We start from the raw sequence: 22,404 nt of genomic DNA, 5'->3' as shown, positions 1-22,404 counted from the left end.
CACAACACAAAAACTTCGGAAAAGTGATAAACTTTCTCTGTCACATTTACTTATACTAAATACTCCCTTACAGATAATAAAAACATCAGGTTCTAATGGGGATGATTTTTCCTCACAGGGAATGTATAATAGTTATATTTATTACGTTAGACAAATTATTGGACTAGAAAAATAGGGTAGAAGAACCAGTTATATCAATATATACTCCTCTGGTCTAGAACATAACTAATTATCAGTTAAGCAAGTGATTTTACACATTGTGTCTGTAGCTCATCTAAACCTCTACAGGGAATTTTTCTCATTTAATTATTAATGTCAACTGCCTTTGTTTATAACTCCTGTGATTATCTGTACTGTGTTATAGTTCCCTCCTTCTGTGAGTTATTTTCTCAGCATCCTTTGCTAGCCAGAACCTAAGGGAAATAAGGATTTTCATGAATATTTAACATTTTTTGTCTAATGCCACTTTTATAACAATAACCACTATAGCACATTAATGTCCTTTGATTCCTTTATCTGTCCTGAAAGATACAATAAGCATAAAAATACAAAATTCTCGCATGAAAATTAATATGGAAAAACTTGACAAATGTGTACTAGAAATTCCTATAATAGACAAGTAACTTCTGAGTTTTCAGGTGTCAGTTACTGGTGTCCTTCTTGGCCAAAAGCAACTAAATTGAGAAATAATTGTACAGTGTGTTGATGATTTAAAATAACAATTGCTTCTTTGCAACTTGTTCCTCCCAATAGACTTAGAGGTTCAGGTTATTTCTATCTTTTAGGAAATATCTTAAAAATATAGACAAGCATTTTTCCCTTAGTTAGGTCATAATTCAATACAGACGTACCCAAAGAGGGAAAGCTTTTCTTAGTGAGTCTTCCACCTGAATGTTAGTTCCATTTTATTTATATTTTAAAATCTAAGCCTTGAAAACCTACTTTAATTACAAGGTTACGGATTACTAATGGAAAGGAAAGTTAATGAGTTAATAATGGTTGATTCACAGACACCTCCTTCAAAAAAGATATTTTTCATCATCGTTTTTCTTCCAAGTAAATATCAGAAATAAATACAATTTGAAGCACAAAAAAGACCTTATCACTACTTTTTACAGTTTAAAACATTATTATTTATACACTGCCTTTTACCAGAAAGGAAAAGAAGAAAATCAGCACTTCACACATAACAATTAGAGACTTAAAGTTGCTAGAAAAACAATTATGATTCATGAAAACTGCATATTTAAATTAGTGAATTCTTTTTTTTTTTTTTTTTTTTTGTGGTATGCGGGCCTCTCACTGTTGTGGCCTCCCTTGTTGTGGAGCATAGGCTCCGGATGCACAGGCTCAGCGGCCGTGGCTCACGGCCCCAGCTGGTCCGCGGCATGTGGGATCTTCCCGGACCGGGACACGAACCCAGGTCTCCTGCATCGGCAGGCGGACTCTCAACCACTGCGCCACCAGGGAAGCCCCTAAATTAGTGAATTCTTAATCCATTGATGAAATTGGCCTTTCACAGACTGTGAGTTCTAAGACATTAGTGCAGTTTTGCTTAACTTTTTTTGATGAGCTTCTGCTCAGTTCACGTCCTGAAAACTGGTACTTTCCCTCTCTATTTACAATGTCTTCTGTTGTCTTAAATATTCTTCATCAACAAATGCAAATATTTTCAGAGCACTTAAATGTTATACACTGGGAACATCAAAGAGAAAATACACACGTGTGTGCACATGCTCATACACACACACACATACACAGAAGTTAACCATAGGCTACAAGCCAAATAAGCAGGACAATGTAAGTGTAACATAGATACAGAGCTATCAAAAGGGGAATATATTTGTAAGGATGACAAGAGTTGGGAATAGTACAGAAGCATCTTTAGCAAAAATTCAATAAGATATTAAGCTTAGACAGATATCTTACTTTTGTATGGAATGGCCGTGAGCACATGGATAAATAAGTCGTTATCAGAGAGTGATCCACACCGAATAAATCAACACAGAGTAAAGGGACAGCCAGCTGCCAGAGGATAGACAAGGCTATTTTCGTAAGGGTTCATGGAAGACATTTCTGATAAGATGACATTTGGGCTCAGTATTCATGTTTTCAACATACCATTGTAGAATAAGCCTTATATTCCAGGCACATTTTTTTCAGTTCTCAAATAAAAATAGTACAGTGAATTTTATAACTAAAATAATCCACTTTACATTAAAACTTTTTCAAAGAGAAAAAAGCCTGCATGTGTGTGATTGTGTGTGTGTGTGTGTGTGTGTGTGTGTGTTTTCATTTTCAAACATCAGTGCTTGGTCCTTGGGGCCTAAATGCAAAAAATAATAGTTCTTCAAAAGCCATTCTTTCTAAGATGCCTAACTGAGATTCTTTCTTTTTACTGGCTTACTTTCTTCTCATTCTCTCTCTCTCTCTCAATCGCTCTCTCAAGTAAAGAAAGAAGTAAATAAAATAATCTTTAGGTTCTGAAATATGTAAATTTGTATATGCTTCTCTTGAAAAGACAATTATTCCATGACTTTAATAAAATCCTTGTATCAAAGTGATAAAATAATGTAATTAATCAGACATACATTAAGGTCCTACTGCATGCCAAGTTAAATTATAATCAGTTAATAAATGTTACTAAAGCATATTAAGATGTATATTTTAGAAATACCTTAATGGAAACTGACAGTTGTACATTAAACTGTTATTTATCAAGGGATTGAAAAGTCAGAACTACTAAGTTGCATACTACTAATTGGATATATTATTTTTAAAAAAAACAATTTTTGAAAGAGCTTATTTCAATATTTAGAATATATACCTATCATCATCTGTGATAATCAAATTAGATGTATGAAATGACATATTACTTTGCATTTTTTCCTGAATTATTGCAAATATTTGCAAGTAAAGTAAAATAAGTAGAGCATCGTATTAGTACTAAGTCATAAATTATAAACAATACATGCATTGTGCAGTTGAATACATAGGCAAGTACTTAAAAACATCACTCCTTAACTGGAGTCTAAAATAGGATTGCTAAACATATGTTAAAATAAATCAAGTGATAGTATGCTGCCACCTGAATGCAAGTTAGCTTTTCTTCTTAAAGATACATAGAGGAAACCGCCTTGTTTATGACATGTGTATGTGAGTGTGCATAATGAGAGGGAAATGTCGAGAGAGAGATTTCTATTAATGCCTACCAATCTCTCTCCTGTTTTATAGCAACGGTTTCCTTCAGTTTGGCCTCTTACTGGCTTTTCACACAACAGTCAGAATTACGTTTTAAAACATAAATCAGACTTCATCATTTCCCTGTTTCAGTGGTTTATTCTTTTTTTTTTTTTTTTTTTTTTTTGCGGTACGCAGACCTCTCACTCTTGTGGCCTCTCCCGTTGCGGAGTAACAGGCTCCGGACGTGCAGGTTCAGCGGCCATGGCTCACGGGCCTAGCCGCTCCGCGGCATGTGGGATCTTCCCGGACCGGGGCACAAACACGTGTCCCCTGCATTGGCAGGCGGACTTTCAACCACTGTGCCACCAGGGAAGGGAAGCCCTTCAGTACCTACTGTATTTTTCTTCTTAGCAATTATCAGTGCTTGAAGTCATGCTATTTATTTGTTTATAATTATCTTTTTCTCCTATTAGAATGTGATATCCATGAGAGCAAGAATTTTTGTCTTGTTCATCTTTTTATACCTAGCATCTAGAAGAGAATCTTCTTGGTTTTAGTAGGTATTCAATAACTATTTTGAATAATAATTATTGAATAAACTGGAGCCTCTAGTAAGTAGATTATTTGGCGCAAGATAATAGAAAAATTATTATCCCTTAAATTTCCATGATACTAACAACAGCTATCATTTATGAAATTCTATGTGCCAGGCATTGTGTCATGCACTTTACTTACACAACCTCTATTAACTAACTTGACATCTCTTATTGATGAAGATAACTTTCCCAAAAACACACAACTAGTAAAAGGACTGGGGTAAGCATAAGGTTGACTTTTAAATTACATCATCTCTTACAGAACTCCACAGCTATTTCTACAAAAGTCTCCAGAAACCCTCTTATCTGACACAATTGGAACTAGTACTGAGTTAGTAAAAAAATCATTTAAAAAAATCTTACACATATACCTGAAATGTTGTCATTTAACTAATATGATTTAACTCTATATTCTTTGGCCTATCTTAGTATATAGGAATGAGATTTTTTTTATCATCAATATTCTGGTGAAAAATTATTTTATCTCAACATCATGAGTCTTTTTCAATGAAAGTCTTGTCTAATGCATAATATACAATTTTTAATTTCTTTAGAGTGGTATAAGAACGTGAAGTTGTCTAATGACAGCATCCTTGAGGTTTTTTATTATTTTTATACAGTTTCACACACATTTAATTTTATAGCATATCCTAAGTCACTCATTTTATTGTTTGTCTAAGACTATTACCTTTTGTTTTATTTTATGTTTTATCCTTTTTTTTTCTTAGAACAAAATGCTCTCACTCTTGGTACACTCATATGCATTGATCTGCATAATGTTTATTTGAATTACCTAATTACATCAACATGTACAACCTCCACAGACGGATGACACTACACACCTGAATCTTGGTAAGTATACAACTTATGCAGTGACAGTGAGTAAACTAGAGGTGAGCCTACTTAACCATCAACATCTAAATATTTCTGCATTATTTTCATTTATGGAGACAATAAAGGTTGCTAGTTACTTAGCAAATTAGAACAATAGAGATTGAGTAAAAGTGTTCTGCTCCAGTTAGCATGTGACAGAGCTGCAATATGAAGGACTTGGATGTAAATTTTAGTGAAAGGAGTAAGATAATCAAATATCTCTTTTTCTGTGTACCTTATTCTCCACCTCAACAATGACTCTTGCTAAGACTGAAGCTAGTGACACTTTTGTTTGGAAGATACCCTTTAAAGGTTGAGCAAGGCCAGGATGGGACTCACAGAAAAGAATCATTAAAAAAAAAGAAAAACTTTATGGGAAGTTGTATTCTAGCTGCTCTTAAAGTTTTCTAGCCCAATGCACCTGAACAAAACAATAGATAATAAAATGCTGCCAAAGATCTAGCAAGAACAAATAAAAAGAATGTGTGTTGGTCTTGTTATGTTTGCTATCATATATCTTTTGAGGACACAGCAGCAGTGTCAGGAGCTGGATACACAGAATTCTCGCTTTCAAACATAACCAGAGTAAATCATGATATTGTGAATCACAAGAAAATAAATTATATTTTGTGTCCTGGACAAAGTGGTATGGGTTGTAGATGGAAGACTGAGCTCATAGTGTTTACATATCGTGAAGATATTCTTTAACACAGTTTTCTACAGTGTGTTCTATTTCTCTCATCTTTTTTAATCTAAGAACTCTTGATCTCAACAGACCCTCCCTGTGGAAAAGGGTACAGTAAAGTTTTACAAAGGGTCAGCACTAGTCTTCTGACACTTCAAGGCAACTTTGTAATTTTATTTAAAACACAAATGTAGAGAAAAGATATGACTCAAGAGTATTTAATAGTAGATAGTGTACTTAATCGAGACAGGGACTAAAAAAAAAAAAAGACAGTGACTTTAGGAATCTGGTGTCAGAAATATTCCATGATTCCTGTTCCTGGTGATAGACATGAGGAAAGGATGAAGACAGAACTGTGGCTCATTCGGCCTGACACCAGCCTCCATGTAAATTCTGACAAGACTTGTGTTAGGATTCTAAGTACGATTCCCTTTCTGGTAATTGGGAACTAGACACAATGACAAATAATACATGACCTTTTTAAAATAATATAAAATACTTCTAAATGCCTCAATGAACTATTTAGAAGGAAAAACTTATTAAATATCAAAACTAGATAAAAATAGCAAGTTGAGCAATGAAGCTAACTTTCACCGTGAGGCTATTCATCAAATCCCAGTGAACTTCAGATTGATGTTCATGGCTTCTCTGAGAGAGTGGGACCAAAATCAAAGCTTAGGGTCTACATAAGATGGATCTTCAAATAGGAAACTCCTTATATCTAGGATTCCAAAAGCTTCAAGATTATAGTCAGGGTGAATTAGAAATATGTCTCCAGAGAGATACTCTACCCAGAGAAGAGTAAAAGAAAAAATTAAGTCTTAAACAATGAGACTGAACGGAAAGAAAAAAAAAGTCTCATAGTGAAAACTTCATAATCAATATTCACAAAATATACAGGCAAACAAATCAGTATAAATGAGAAGGAAATGAAGCAATAAAGGTCAGAATCTGACTTGCAAAGAATTCAGATATTTGACATTTTCAACACAAATCATCAAACAAATGTATACGATCTGATTTTAAACATAAAGGAATTAACATTATGCAAAAGAAGAAATAGAGATGAAGAAATTATCTAGAATGCAGCTCAAAAAGGCAAATGGATGGAAAATATGAAAAGAAGGTAAAGAGAATGAAGCATATAGTAAGAATATCTTATATGTCTAATCAAATTTCCAGAAAGAGGCAAAGAATGCAATATGTGAAGAGATATATATTTCTAAAAATTTTCAGAACTGATGAAATGTATCAATTTTAAGATTTATGAACACCAGAAAAAAACAAGAAGAATGAAGTCCTAGATAAATCATAGTGAAAACTGTGAACACCAAAGACAAAAAGAAAAGAGCAAGAGATTAAAAAAAACATTAATTATAAAAGTGGAAAATCAGACTCTCAGTTGATTTAATGACAGTAGTAATGGAATCCAAAAAAAATTGGAATAATGTGTCAGTAAGAAGGAATAGTCAATCTGGATGTATTCTTTGGAAAAATGTATATTTGCGTCATCTGCCCATTTTTTTAATTGGGGTTTTTCATTTTCATGGTGTTGAGTTGATGAGTTATTTGTATATTTTGTATATTAACTCTTTATTAGATATATTGTTTGCAAATATCTTCCCCCTTTCAGTAGGTGACTTTTTCATTTTGTTTATAGTTTCCCTCACTGTGCAAAATCTTTATAGCTTGATGCAGTTCCATTTGTTTATTTTTGCATTGTTGTCCTTGCCTTAGGAGACAGATCAAAAAAATATTGCTGAAATCAATGTCAAAGATCATACTGCTTATGTTTTCAGGTGCTACATTTAAGTCTTTAATCCATTTTGAGTTAGACATTTTTCCAAAGAAGACATACAGATGGCCAACAGGCACTTGAGAAGGTACTCAACATTGCTAATCATCAGGAAACTTTAAATCAAAACCAAAATGAGGGCTTCCCTGGTGGCGCAGTGGTTGAGAATCTGCCTGCCAATGCAGGGGACATGGGTTCAAGCCCTGGTCTGGGAAAATCCCACATGCCATGGAGAAAATAAGCCCGTGCACCACAGCTACTGAGCCTGCGCGTCTGGAGCCTGTGCTCCACAACAAGAGAAGGCCGTGACAGTGAGAGGCCCACACACCGCGATGAAGAGTGGCCCCCACACACTGCAACTAGAGGAAGCCCTCACACAGAAACGAAGACCCAACACAGCCAAAAATAAATAAATAAATGTATTAAAAAAACCCCGAAAATGAGATATCACTTCACACCTGTCAGAATGGTTATCATCAAAAAGACAACAAATAACAAATGGTGAGTATATGAAAAAAAGGGAATGCTTGTGCACTGTTTGTGAGATTGTAAATTGGTGTAATCACTATGGAAAACATTATGGAGAGTCCTCAAAAAATTGAAAACAGAACTACCATAATACCCAGAAATTCCACTTATGGGTATTTATCTGAAGAAAACAAAAACTCTAATTTGAAAAGATATATGTACCTCAATGTTTATTGAAGCATTATTAACAACAGTAAAGATATGAAAGCAACCTAAGGGCCTACAAGTAGATGAATAGATAAAGAAGACATGGTATATATATATATATATATATATATATATATATATATATAAACTCAGCCATTAAAAATGAAATCTTGTCATTTGCAACAACATGGATGGATTTAGAGGGTGTCATGCTAAGTGAAACAAGTCAGACAGAGAAAAAAATACCATATAACCTCACTTATATGTGAATCTAAAAATATCCAACAAAACAAACAAAACAAAACAGACTCATAGGTACAGAAAACAAAAGGATGGTTGCCAGAGGTGGGGCTGGTGAGTGAAATAGGCGAAGGGGATTGAGAGGTACAAACTTCCAGTTATAAAGTAAATAAACCATTGGGAAACAATATACAGCACAAGAGATACTGCCAATATTACATAACTTTGTATGGGGACATTGTTGCAAGTCATTGTAGCATCATTTTGTAATGTATGTAAATGTCAGATCAATTTGCAGTATACCTGAAACTAACATAATATTGTATGTTGACTGTATTTCACTAAAAAAGAAATAATTGTCAATGTATAATTCTGAACAGTGAAAATGTCTTAAAGGACATGAGTTAAATAAAGTTCTTTCTACTCAATCAATAACCAAGAAGTCAATTATATCTTAATAAAACTGGGGAAACACCTGAATTTGTCAAAAATAAACCTTCATTGAGAAAAATAATAAATTATATTTATCAAATAGAAGGACAAAAAGTAATTGCAGAGGGAATCTCTGAAATGTATAAAAGGAACGTAACAGAAGCTAACTCATATAATATAATATTTGCAATATGCCAGGTATTGTTCTAAGTACCTTACCTTGGGAATTCATTTAATACATAGAGCTCTATGAGATAAATCTAATATTCTCATTTTAAAGATGAGATATGTGAGGTAAAAAGAGGTTAAGTAAATTTTCTAAAATTACACAGCTATAGAGTACACTTGAGATTTATATCTAGATAGTCTGGGTACAGAGCCTATGACTTTAAACAACACACTATACTGCCTGAAAAAATAGTCAGGAAAAAAATATGGTATGAGAGAAAATTTAAGAAAAGATTGGCTTACATGTGCCTTGGTAATGATTTTTTGGATATGACACCTAAAACACAAGCAACAAAATAAAAAATAAACAAGTGGGACTACATTAAACTAAAGAGCTCTGTACAGCAAAAGAAACTTTCAATAAAGTGAAAATATTTTCTGATTCTTCCTTATAGAATGAGAAAAAATATTTACAAACCATATATTTGATGAGGGCTTAATACCTAAAATATATTTAAAAACTCATGCAACTCAATAGCACAAAAAGAAGCAATTAAAAAATGGGCCAAGGGTCTGAATAGATATTGTTCCAGAGAGAATATATGAAAGGCTAACATGTACACGAGAAGCAGCTCAACATTACTAGTCATTAGAGAAATGCAAATTAAAACCACAGTGAGATATCACCCCATACCTGTAAGAAGGGCCATCATGAAAGACAAATAACAAATGCTGGCGTGGGTGTGGAGAAAAGGAAGTCCTTGTGTACTGCTGGTAGAACTGTAAATTGGCACAGCCATTATGGAAAATAGTATGGAGGATCCTGATACCACATGATTCAGTAATTCCACTTCTGAGATATAGCCAAAGGAAACAAATGCACTAACTCGAAAAGGTATCTGCACCCCCATGTTCACTGCAACTTTATTTACAATAGCCAAGACATAGAAACTACCTAAACGTCCACTGATAGGTAAATGGATAAGGAAGTTGTCATATTATCTTATATTTATATATATTGCTATATATAATATATATAAATATATATGTTATATATTTATATATGATATATATATGTTATATATTTATATATGATATATATAAATATATATGTTATATATATAGGATATGTATCACAACATACATATAATCACAACTTATGTCTCATATATATGAATATTATTCAGCCATAAAAAATGATGAAATCCTGTTATTTGTGACAACACAGATGGACCTTGAGGGCATTATGCTAAGTGAAATAAGTCTGACAGAAAAAAACAAGTACTGTATGATCTCACTTATATGTGAACTCTAAAACAGAAACAAACTCACAGAAAAAGAGATCAGATGTGTGATTACCAGAGGCAGAGGGTGGAGATAGGGGGAATTAGAGGAAGATGGTCAAAAGGTAAAAGCTTCTGGTTTAAGATAAGTAGGTACTACTAGGACTGTAATGTACAACATGATGATTATGGTTAACCCTATTGTAGGATATACAGGAAAGTTGTTAGGAGAGTTAATCCTAAAAGTATTCATCACAGGGAGAATTTTCTTTTGTTTCTTCTTTCTTTTCTTTTTATTGTATCTAGATGAGATGGTGGATATTAGCTGAACTTGTGGTAATCACTTCACAATATATGTAAATCAAACCATCATATTGTTATGCCTTAAAGTTATACAGTGATATATGTCAATTATATTTCAATAAAATTGGAAGGAAAAAAATAAATGGAAAACAAAGATTGTTTTAATTAAGCAACAATAATCATATCTTGCGGGTTAAAGTGTAAGGCAAATAAAGTTAAAATACATGAAGTAGCATAAAAAATCTGGAGAGAAGTGACAGAAGTTAAATAGTCCAACAGTTTATGTATATTCAGAAGGAAAGTAAGATATTAATTTAATTTTTTTATAAAATGTCAACGTTAAATTTTCTAGTTTAACTGCTAACAAAATAGAAATTTGTCAGAAAATGAATCTATTTATATTCAGTATAAATATTTACCATCTCCTACTGTTTAATAATGAAGAAAACTTTTATATTTAAAACTCTTACACAGAATTTAGCACATACACAACTTTCTGCATGCCCTATAAAACAGAAACCTTAATTGTTTAGTCTAACATTAGAGGCTCTCCACAGTTTCACTCAAAGTACACATCTTGTCATATCTTCTACTACTCCACCTCAAACATTTTGGAGCCCAGCTAATGGAAATAATGTTTCCTTTGCAAATCTAATTCCTGTTGTATATCTTCCAGGAAAACTTACCCACACATTCCTCAGCATAAAATTCCTTATTTCAAAATATCTAGGAAGGCATAAAATAAATTATTAAGTTGCTTAATTAAGGGCATGCAAAAGTCATAATTTGAGTGTATTTGGGGTATCAGGCTGCAGTGATAAGGCCAGAATGGCTGCACACTAATGCTCAGGAAGGAGAAACAGGGAATCAAATCTGTGAGTTACATAAGACCAGATCTCAAAGTATTCATAGGTTTGAGAAAGGAGTTTGAATTTTATTATAAACATCATCTTGATAAATATAAACTATTCCTATCACATAATTCAATTTCTAAAGTTCTCAGATACTTTCCAATAATATCTAATTTTGCCATACAGAGTACACAGGAACACATGACACTCTGTTTTTACAGATTGGACGACAGGTGTGAAAAAGTGATGGCACTTGCCTAACCTCTCCATAATTCAATGCCAACAACAGGGCTAGCACTCCTGTCTTCTGATTCCTGGTCTAGAGAGCTACATATTATCTGCAAGTTGCCTTTTCCATTTTCTACTGATGAGAAAATGTATTTTAAATTCATAGTTGTTGTAGAATTTAAGAGAATACATTTTCATATACTTTAGGAGAGGTTCTTCTTGAAAACATGAGTGGAATGACTTGTGACTTGAAACTTGGTTTCTTGCAATGATAGGGTCTCAGTGAAGGGCAAAATGTGTGAGTGATGGAAAAGGGGGCCAGAGTTATTGGATGCTGTCCTGGAAAACAAACCGTGAAAGCAGTTCACGTACAAGGTTCCACATGGACAGGTAAGTCAACTAAATTCTGTGTAAAAGAGTTATAATTTCATGGGCTTCCCTGGTGGCGCAGTGGTTGAGAGTCTGCCTGCCGATGCAGGGGACACAGGTTCGTGCCCTGGTCCAGGAAGATCCCACATGCCGCGGATCGGCTGGGCCCATGAGCCATGGCCTCTGAGCCTGCGCGTCCGAAGCATGTGCTCCGCAACAGGAGAGGCCACAACAGTGAGAGGCCCGCATAACGCAAAAAAAAAAAAAAAGAGTTATAATTTCAGGTGTATGTATTCTTTACCACCAAACCGTGAGAGGTGGCAAAGATTTAAGATGAGTATAAATCTGTTTTCTGATTAATGAAAGTTAGCCTCTGAGAGGGAGCTTGAAAAGCTGGACAGGTAGGACAGTGTAAGAAGACACTGAGGAAACCCAAAGAATCTCGAGTACTGAAGGTTTTCTTTATATAACAACATGGTATGAATACAATTTTAGCGTTATTGTCTCTAGAAAGATATATGGAACCATTATTCATCCTGGTATTTAATTTTCTTTTAATTTATTCAAGTATGAAAACAAGGATCTTTTGAAGACATTTAAAATGTTATTGTGCTCACTTGGTCTTGGATAAATTGAGTTTTTAATGATTTACTTAAAATTTAACCTGTACCTCCTCAGAAAATTGGCACTTTGAATCATTATTGCCAGCTGGCAGTTGATACCACCAGGCTAAACTGCATTTAAAGAATGTCTTGTTATAGGCACATGGTTAAAAGGGAATAGTAGATAGTTCCAAGGCAATGTTTGAAACAACTAAGAGCAATCTCCTCAGGAATCATATACATCTTTTTCTTCATTTCCATATTAAGCTCTTTTGCCTGAAATATTCAAATTCTCTAAAGACAAGGGAAATATGGCTGATAAAAGACCAAAAAAACAAAACAAACAAACAAAAAAAATCTAAACCAAAGAAAGAAACAAACAAAAACTTGGAAATATGTCCCATATAAATGTATAGTGCTGTTATAAAACATTAAGTAGCTCCCTGGTGGAATTTTACTTGCCGTATGACAAGAATGCGTAAGTGTGGTTTTCTATGTTGTTGACAGACCGGGGACTTATAAAGAAACAAAGAATGAAAAGAGACTATAGGGAAGTGCAGTGGATATTTTTATATCTCAAAACTTTAATCTGAATGACTATTACTGACCTTTTTTCCACACAGTAACTACTGAGAAGCAACGTGATCAAGTCAATAGGGACTAGTAAGGAAAGTGAAGAAACCTAAATTCTGGGCAAAGCCAAGTCCCTGCTTCCCTCTGCCGTAGCTTCTTCAATCATGGCAGCACCAGCTTTTCTGGACTCTCAGCATCTAGTTACCTGATTTTGTTAAGGCCTTTGAAGACTCACAGATAAAAAGTCTAAAAACCCAAAATGGACATCAATGTTTCCCCACATTGTTACCCTCAATCAGTGAAATGGCTTTGAAAATTCTTAATTTTCAGTTTATTTCAGCATCAAGCATTTATTACAGTTCACAGAGTTGCAAATATAAGTAAGTTATCAAAGACAAGATGCACTTCAATTAATTCTACTCTTCATCAACAGATAACTTGGGGAGAATTTATACAAGTGTCCAGAACTTGCCAGGACTAAGAGATTCAGAGTCCATGTAACACCGTACTAGCTGATACAGGTCCCAAGTGACCTGCTTCAGTTTCAGTCAAATGAGTAAAAGTGGATTATCATAGTCTAGTAACTGAAAGAATTGGAAAGTGTAAGATCAGATCATGTAATGGAAACTTTTTTGTAGAGTTAAGTTGCTAGGCTTAGTTTGTATTTAAGATATTTATAGCTATTCTAGGCTATTACAAATAGCTTTAAATGTATTAAATCAAGATACTTTTCACATTCAAGTATAATAAGAATTTGCATCTTTTGACATTTTACCAAGCCAACAAGATAGTACTTTATTTTGGGGGAAAGATGTCCTTAAATTGAGTTCTCACATAAGTGAAGTGAAGAAATGAGGGAAAGTTAAGCAGATTGATTAATTTCATAATCTAAAATAAGTAGCATAAGGCTTCCGTGGTGGCGCAGTGGTTGAGGGTCCGCCTGCTGATGCAGGGGACACAGGTTCGTGCCCCGGTCTGGGAAGATCCCGCATGCCGCGGAGCGGCTGGGCCCGTGAGCCATGGCCTCTGGGCCTGCGTGTCTGGAGCCCGTGCTCTGCAACGGGAGAGGCCACAGCAGTGAGAGGCCTGCGTACCACAAAAAAAATAATAATAAATAAATAAAATAAAATAAGTAGCATATCATATATTACAATTGATTTTTAAAATTTTTTTAAATTTTTTATTTTTTGGTCACATCACGCACCTTGCAGGATTTTAGTTCCCTCACCAGGGATTGAATCCAGGTCAATATAGTGAAAGTGCTGAGTCCTAACCACTGGAATGCCAGGGAATTCCCTACTACTGATTTTTATACACTACTTGTTTTGAGATAATTATAGGTTCACAGGTAGTTAAAAAAAAAAAAGTACAGGAAGGTCCTGAGTTCTGTGCAACTTTTACCTCTTCTCCCCCAATGTTAGTTAGCATCTTACATAGTTATAGAACAGTATAAAAACCATGAACTTGGTATTGGTACAATCTCCAGAACTTATTCAAATCTCATCATATTACATGCTTTCATTTGTGTGTGCATGTGTGTGTTTGTGTATTTCTATGTGATTTTATCACATACCTAGCATCACGTAACTACCACCCCAATCAAGATGCAGAACTGTTCCATCACCACAAGGCTTCCTCATGCTTTATCGCCTCCTCCACTATCTCCCTGTCTTTGAAGCCTAATCCCCAGAAACCGCTAATCTGTTTTCCATCTCTATAATTACATTATTTCAGAGTGTTATATAAATAGAATCATGCAGCAGGAAACCATTTGAGATTGGCTTATTGCTCAGCATACTTCCCTTGAGATTCATCTAAATTGTTACATGTATTCTTCGGCATTGCTGAGTTGTATTTAGGGTGTGGATTTATCATAATTTCTTTATTCAACCACTGAAAACATTTGGATCGTTCCCAGTTTTGGATATTGTAAAAAAACTACTATCGATATTTTTGTAAAGCTTTTTAAGTGAGCATAGCTTTTTAATTTCTGTGGGATAAATGAGAAAGGTTGCAAGTGCTGGGTTATCTGTTAAATCCATTTTCAGTTTTTTTGTTTAAATACCAAACTAATTTTTCAGAACGGTCATACATTTTAAATTCTCACCAGAAATGCTGAGTGATCCATTTCTTTGCATTCTTACCATGCTTTGGTGTTATTATTATTTTTTATTTTAACCATTCCAATTAATGTATAGTAATAACTCATAGTATCTTTAATTTGCATTTATTTAATGGGTAATGATGTTGAACAACTTTTTTACATTCTTACTTTCCATCTATATATCCTCTTCAGTGAAATGTCTGTATCTCTTACTCATTTTCTAACTAGGTTGTTTATATTTTTACTATTGAACTTTAAAAGGTCTTTATACATGCTATATATGGATCTTTATCAGATATGTGGTTTACAAATATTTCTCCCAGCCTGTAGCTTGTCTTTCCATCCTCTTAACAGGGTCTTTTATTGACCAAAACCATGTTGATGCAGTTCAATTTATCGATTGTTCCTTTTATGGATTGTGATTTTGGTGTCAAGTCTAAAGACTCTTCACCTAGTCTTAACTCCCAAAGGATATCTAACTGCTCTGGCACCATTTATTGAAAAGGTTACCCTTCCCCATTAATTTCTTTTGCATTGTTTTAGAAATTCAGCTTGGCATATTTTTGTGGGTCTGTTTCTGTTCCACTGACCCATGTATCTAACCCTTTGTCACACTCCCTAGATTGGTGTATCTTTATATTAAGTCTTAACATAAGGAAGAGTGATTACTCTCACCTTATTCTTTTTCAGAGTTGTTTTAGCTCTTCTACCTCCTGTGACTTTCCATATAAGTTTTGAGGTAAACTTTCTATGTCTGCAAGAAAATCATGCATGGCTTGTGATAGGAATTATGTTACACTCATAGATAGATTTAGGGACATTTGACATTTTTACTATGTTGATTCTTCCTGTCAATGAACAAGTTATACCTCTCCTGTTATTATATCCTTTTTGATGTCTTTCACCACATTTTGTAATTTTCAACATACAAATCATAATATGTTTTTTTAGATTTATAACTATCTCATTTTCTTTAGCTACTAATGATTAGCTTCTATAATCATGTGAGTCAGCTCCTTATAATGTCTCTCTCTCCATACAGTTAATGGTTTCCTTATATTCTTAGCACAATACCTACATAATCTGCTGCAAGAATTCTACATTGTATAAATAGCATATTTAATTAATATATGTTTAAATATACATCTTTTAATAACTGATGATTTCAGAATATGCTGGTTCAGAATATCTTGGAAAACTTAAAAAATCTGAATTGTATCCATTTCATTTATTTTATATTGTGCCTAGTAAAGCAACAGTGAATAAATATATATTGTTTATATAGACTATATATATTGTTTATATAGACTATTGTGCACTGTGTGCTGTGATTGGCTCATACAATTTTTGAAATGCTCCCAGTCTCTGAGAAATGTTTACATTTCCAGATGAAGATTGTAAATCCAGCAAAGTTAGGGTACAATTGAATTTGATATTAGAAGTGCAAATAGATGTAATGGTCAACATGACCACCCATCAGGAAGACCCACTTGAAAGATATCTTGAATATTTCCCAGAAGCATATTTTCAGAGTAGAATGTACAAGAAATATGTGACCACTGTAAATTAGGCAGTGACCTAAATATAAGATACACTGTATAAAACTAATGCAGAATACATTTTTGCTGTTCTTTTGGTATTGCTCAGTTGTAGGATTTATTTTATTTCCAAAATCTAAGAGCTATATACTTCAACTTTTGAATGCCGAGAAACATGATTCTGTAGAGTCAAGATGAGGTTATAATTGCACAGGAAAGACAACTAGTTAAAGTTGCAGGGGAAATCCCATATTGAAAGAATTCTATTCCTGGAATTTATAACAGAACAGAGATATCAAGTCCTGGAAAAGTTTAAATATAAGTGACAAAATAAGGCACATCAGACATGTCAAACATGAGGCCATCGATTGCAAAGGGAGATCTAGTGTCCTTTATGTGGCAACCATGGATATGCTGCTCTGAATTCCATTCAAGGAAGAATTTTCTGTTCAACTTCAAGGAGAACAGTTAGCTGACAGCCTCTAGATATTAGCACTTTCAGAATCTTCCTCAGTGTTTGAGCTCCTTCCCAGGACTAAACTTCCTTTATATCTCCTTAGTCTGATGACTTTTTCTTTATACTTCAAGTCTTGTATCTTTAAAAAAAAAAAATGTTTCATTGACCTGCACATTAATCTAATGCTTTCACTGTGTTTTGTTGCCCTTTGTTTGTATCCCAGTTCTCACCTATGTTATAATAGTCTAGCAACTGTGAGTTTGTATTCTGACCTAAACTTGTGGACACCTTGAAGGTATAAGACATATCTTGTCTGTACTAGTTTCCTAGGCACCCAGAAAAGGGCTTGGCATAGTTAAGCACTCAATAAATGATCACATTTGATATATTTATCATCAAATTGTCAACAAAGCAAACAATAACAAAAATCCTATTGGAAAACATGCATTATGTAAACTTTTTTCTTTCTTTCTTTGGGGTCTTGGCAACTCAATACATATTTAAGCATCATTAGTTCTAGGGCATTTATCTGTACTATGCTTACTCCTTCATTTGCTCAATACAGAAGCTTCTTACTCTACAGATGTCTTGTCTATGTAATTTTTTTCCCCTAATATCCGTCAAGGCAGGTATTTCAGTCAAGGACAAAGCATGCTGAGGAGAAGAGTACTCATGAGATGGGCTCACTTTTCCTCAGATAAATTGGGAGAATGAAGAATCTGTAACCAAGGCAAATTCTCCAGCTCTGAATATACTGTGTGCAATTACTTCAACATTTTTACAAAAGGAAGAGCATCTAAGATTTAAGATATATTACAAAAATGGAAATCCTGGATCAAACTAGAGTCATCCCTCAGTATCGAGAACCCCTGCAGATATCAAATCCATGAATGTTCAAATCCTGTAATCTGCCATCCATATCCATGGTTCTGCCTCTGCGGATTCAACCAGCTCCAGATTGTGTAGTACTGTAGCATTTATTGAAAAATAATCTACATATAAGTGAACAGCTCAAACCCGTGTGGTTCACACATCAACAGTACTAAATTTATAAGCCTATTTAATGATTAAAACAGTGAGGCTATAGGTTACAAAAAAGTGATAGAAATGTATGGTGCAAAAAAATTATTTTATGTTGAAAACATTTCCTACAAGATTTTAGAAACTTCTAATACGTTCCCTGAAGTGACTATAGCATGAGAAGCATTTGTAATATTATGGAAAAAATATGAGATTTTGAGAGAACAGACATGAGTTTTAAATCTCAGCTAGATGCTTAGTTAGTTGTGTGACATTTTCAAAACTTTTAATCACTCTGAAATTTAGCTCCTATAAACTAAAGATAACTGGTAATAGACATTGCAAATATACTAAGGATATATAAATGAAATAAATGAAAGAAGCTAGCAATATAATAAGCATTTAATAAGTGTTAATTAATAATAATCTAGCTCTTTTGCAACTTAAGGTTTAGGTGTAAACAGTATTATTTAAAGAAGATTTAGGCTAACAGCTCAAAAACAATATCAGATACAACCATAATTTTAGCAAAAAGGGAGTAAATAAAAAGCTTTTGTGTCTATTTCAAATGTAATGTTTCAGCTAAATACAAATTTATAGCCTTAGAATATTGTCCTTTTAATTTTACCAAATGGTGTTTAACTGAAAATTATACCATAAACGGTCTCATAATAACACTTACATCTTAACCAGCAACATAAAATTGTTTTACTTTACAATGAACTATAACATTGTGATAAAACTTAATTTCAAACTTATGAATTCAAAATTTATGATCATTTAGACTAGACCAGGCACAAAGTTCAAGTTATCTATGAATAAATCTAGCATGTATCCTAATCCTCTTTCATTGTAGGTACTGTGATGCTGGAAAAGTCATGAGACATTGTCACCTCTAAAATGGCATTATAATACCCTAATATAAGGTTGTTGACATGATTCAATAAAACTACATATGTGACAATGCTTTGGAAATAAAGTACATTTGAAAGTTTGCCTTTATTATATTCAGAAATTTGGGATTAAAGGGAAGAGAGAACAATTCCTGACTGAGGTTCAAGGTTCAAGAGGTGAGTGATTGCTGGCTGAGGTTCAAGGGAAAGAGGAAAATGCTTCCAGGCTGTACATCTCATTCTGACATACCTAGCATACCAGTTAGGTTTGCTGCCTGGTGCCTGTGCCCTAGTGTATGTGCTCTTTCCCGTGGCCCACAGGACATCCCAAAAGGATTCATTTGGGTTAGCCTGGGTTTACCCTCCAGGAAAATACTTTTCAAACAGTATATTTCTGAAAGTAAAACAAATCACTTCCTTGGCAACAGGAAAATTTAGACACATTAATATTTCCTTTACAAATTACGTTTGCAACTATAAATTCCTGAAGTTATATTAATTTTATTCTGAAGCTGTATACTTCTAGAACAAGATTAATTGTTCTTAGGAAAAAGGGGTGCAATGAGATAGGCAAACAGTTAACTTTACAACGTGACTGCGAAGCAAAACAGCTAGTGCTGCAAACCTGAAAGCATCACTCACTTTCTAAAACAGTAATGGTGGTTTAAATGGTGATAATTTTGTTCATAGCCATTTTCCACTTGAATTACTCCAATACATTTTAAAAACTGCCACACTGAATAATATTAATGGTGCAACAAATTGACTAGTATTATAGGAATGTATCTATTATTTTTATGGGCATATTTAATTGTACATGTTTCTTTAGGTTTCTAATTAAAACTGGCAATAAAAATGATGTCTTTGTGTTTAAGACTGTATTTTTAGACTTAAACTACCTTATAATTAGCACTAATATACAGGTGGTTCAGAAAGATATAATGCTAACACATTAAAGTGGATTGGAAATCCTATTATTAGTCCTATTATTAACACAGACCCTTCTCAGCAGGGGGAAAAAAAAAACCTACTATATGTAGAATATGTGCTGCTCCAGTTTCTTTCACAAATTTCCTGATGTTACCTGCTAAATGTCAGAAAGATCAGGACATAAATTGTGGCATGGTCCCAAAGGGAAGAGTTTACCATTTCCACTGTATTTAGTACTACATTGAACACTGCACATTTTAAATACTGCCTCAAGAATTTACTAACTTTCAAAGTAAAAATACACACATTTCTGCAGACTGGTGTGACGATTCACTAAATAATGATCTCTAACTATTTTTACTTAATATTAGGCAGACACCAATTAGAAGACAGAGTGCTCAGAGTCTCTACGGACAGTTCCACACTTCACATTTTCAGTGGCAAATTGTATTTGACATTTAATTTAAAACCCAAGACACTATAACATGAAGTCTTCTAGGCCATTAATGACAAAGCATGAAGGTATTCTTCCACTTCCTTGTTGCCTGAGGCTACGTCTGCTATTTCCCAGAAGGCTGTGTCATTACTGCAGCATTATGTCCATGGGGTAATGTATTCCTAACACACGTGTATAATCTGAATACTGGGCATGGTTCTTAGATGCTTAGTTACACATGTCTTATAGCTGCTAGTCAGCAAAAAACCTAGGACAACATGAGCCCTGTAGGCAATAAGCTATTAATTGAATTTTCTGTTGCTGTGCTGGTGGTAGTGATTATGTTTTATGTTTAAAGAGAGTGAAAAGGCATAGACAGCTAAAAAAAATAAGAGCAGAGTGCTTGATCATAAAAACACCCTGCGTTGTTTGTGATTATCTTCTATTATATCTATTGGGAGCCTGATTTTTCTTTGAATTCCTTCTCAGTGAATCTAGTTACTTATGGTTGTGATATAGTTGAAATATGGAATTTGAAACTAGAAAGATGTAAATTCAATACCTGTAATATTGTCTACTAATTGTGAATCCTTCAGTATTTTTTTTAACCTCTTTAAGACCATTTCTTTTCTTAGGTGAATAAGGATATATATATAATTATTTGGATGTTTTTGAAAATCCTGTACTTAATAAGAACATTTCAAGTTAAATTTATGAATCTAGGATCATACCTTCCTATGTAGCACAATATAGTATTTAAGAGTCAATGCTGTGGAGTTAGAATACACAGACTTGAATTTCAGCTCTGTTCTTTTCTAGTAACTAAACCTTGGACAACTTATTTAAAATGTCTGAGCTAGGCTAGCCACTAGCCAATTTGGCTATTGAGAACTTGAAATGCAGTTAGTAAATACTGAGATATTTTATAAGTGTAAAATATACACTGGATTTCAAAGACAGTATGAAAAAAAAGTAAAACATTGCAGTAATGTATTTTTACACTTATTGTATGCTGAAATAATTATATTTTGAATTTCAGATATTGGATTTCACTGTATGTTTTATTATAATTAATTTCACTTGTTTCTTTTTACTTTTCAAAAATGTGACTACTAGAAAATTTTAAATTACATATATGGCTTGCTTTTGTGGCTCATTTTGTATTTCTATTGGACAGTGCTTCTCTAAGCCTTATTTTTCTCATCTGTAAAACATAATGTATAATAATAACTTTTCTAAAGAGTTTCTATTGGTATTAACAATATCATGTATGAAAAAATAATTATCACAATGCTTACAACAAGTAGCTATTAGTACTAGTTATTAGAAGAACATATCCTATAGTTCTTCTTTTCCTCCTCCATGTGGGAGAGAGAGCAAGTTTCCCTAAATTGTGAGGTCCTGTTTACTGCATTCTTCTGGTTCATATCCTTAGAATAGGAAGCTCAAGGCTCTACTGGTTATCTGCAAGATTTCCATGTTACATGCCACTCTATAAATTTAATATTTTATTGAGTTTGTTTATTTACCAGTCTGTCTTTTTTAATTGAAGAATAGTTGATTTACAACATTATATTATTTTCAGGTGTACAGCATAGTTATTCAGTATTTTTACAGATTATACTCTATTAAAAGTTATTACAAGATAATTCCCTGTACTATACAATATATCCTTGTTGCTTATCTATTTTACACATAGTAGTTTGTATCTCTTAATCCCATACACGTAACTTGCCTCTCCCCCTTCCTTCCTCCCTCTGATAACCACTAATGTTTTTTTCCTGTGTCTGTAATTCTGTTTCTGTTTTGCTGTGTACATTTGTTTGTATTTTTTTTTAGATTTCACATATAAGTGATATATGTTTTTACTTCCTGACATTTCACTACATATAATATTCTCTAGGTCCATTCATGTTGCTGCAAATTGTAGAATTTCGTTCTTTTTATGGCTAAGTAATACTCCTTTATATATATATATAGATATATATATCACATCTTCTTTATCCATTTTTCTGTTGATGGACACTTGGGTTGCTTCCATATCTTGGTCATCATAAATAGTGATTCTACAAAACATATAAACAAGAACTAATACCTATCTTTTGCAAACTATTCCAAAACATTGAAGAGCATGGAACACTCTCAAATTTATTCTACACGGTCACCATTA

At 33.6% G+C, this 22,404-nt stretch overlaps 1 protein-coding gene across 1 annotated transcript in view; it reads right to left on the bottom strand.

Moving 5' to 3' along the window:
- The window catches only part of CNTN5 (contactin 5), a 1,406,915-nt gene that overhangs the window by 791,794 nt on the left and 592,717 nt on the right, over window positions 1-22,404 (bottom strand). The gene's annotated exons all lie outside the window — the stretch shown is intronic.

The sequence above is a fragment of the Orcinus orca genome, chromosome 8, assembly GCF_937001465.1.
Source record: "Orcinus orca chromosome 8, mOrcOrc1.1, whole genome shotgun sequence".
Taxonomy (NCBI): domain Eukaryota; kingdom Metazoa; phylum Chordata; class Mammalia; order Artiodactyla; family Delphinidae; genus Orcinus; species Orcinus orca.
Note: the sequence above shows the minus strand (reverse complement) of the source record. Positions and strands in the feature narration are given on the sequence as shown.